The sequence below is a fragment of the Mustela nivalis genome, assembly GCF_964662115.1.
Source record: "Mustela nivalis genome assembly, contig: HAP1_SCAFFOLD_616, whole genome shotgun sequence".
NCBI lineage: Eukaryota > Metazoa > Chordata > Mammalia > Carnivora > Mustelidae > Mustela > Mustela nivalis.
In genome coordinates, this window is record NW_028136046.1 from 44,171 (window position 1) to 45,432 (window position 1,262).

Here is a 1,262-nt window from a genome sequence, read left to right on the forward strand (position 1 = left end):
ACCATATATGTTAACTAACTGGATTTCAAATGAAAATTTTTTTAAAATCCCAGTTTTTAGCTCACATTCTGGCTTACAAAAGGGATTTAGTCAGGAATTTGGAGATTAGTTAATGAACAAATAAGGGGTGAACATGCAGTTGTTAGATAAAATTACTATCCTTTCTGGCATGACTTATACCTTTTATCTAGAATTAATTTTAGCACTTTAGACTCTTCCTATTTTATTTTGAGTCATTAAACAAAAATTTCCTCAAAGGACCTTAGACTCCATCCAATTTGAGCAACAGTGTGAGAGAGGAAATGGTGTCCAGTAGGAAAAAAAAAAAAAAAGAGATAAAACTACTTTTGTTTACTAGTGAATGCATAGTTCTTCCACAGAAGAAGCTCTAAATGGTCATGGCTCCAGCTTTATATGTGTTCAGTCATATGTTCAGAAGTAGGTAACACTATCAAAAAATATAAAGCATCTGAGATTATTTTCCCTTATTTGAAATCTGGTGTATGAGTCTGCCGTGGTTTCTTGGGTGTTGATAGAAGACGCAGACTCATGGTTCAGAAATAATATAGTTTATTATTCACAGCATTAGAGGTAGCCAGAATATTAACAGTATTTGTGTGTGTGTGTGTTTCTGTGTGTGTGTGTGTGTGTGTGTGTGTGTGTGTGTAGGGGTGGGAGTTATATATCAGTTCTGAGCCTCAGTTCCCACAAGAAGAATCAAAACAGAGGCAGATAATATTTGCAAACACAACAGGTTAAGTTAAAAAAAAAAGATACTATTTCTGTCCTCCAAGTCTATTCAATACAACCATCTTCAAAGGATGGTCTAGAACAAATAATAAATGCAGAAATGTAAGCAACCAATTGAAAAGTGTCTCCCAAGAAACACACTTTGAGAGTCTTCCTTTGACAAAAATACTATAGGATATTACATGAATCAGGTGCATTGAATACTGGAAGGTTAAAATTACAAGGGACCAAATATTTTTAAGCAGTCTGGCATCCAGTAGAGTTCAAATAGGTTTTATAAGATTGAGGAAAGAAGCCATCAAAACCTGGGCCCAGGGGCGCCTGGGTAGTTCAGTGGGTTAAGCCTCTGCCTTTGACTCAGGCCATGATCTCAGGGTCCTGGGATCGAGCTCTGCATCAGGCTCTCTGTTCAGCAGGGAGCCTGCTTGCCCCCCTCTCTCTGCCTCTCTGCCTACTTGTGGTCTCTGTCTGTCAAATAAATAAATAAAATCTTAAAACAAAACAAAACAAAA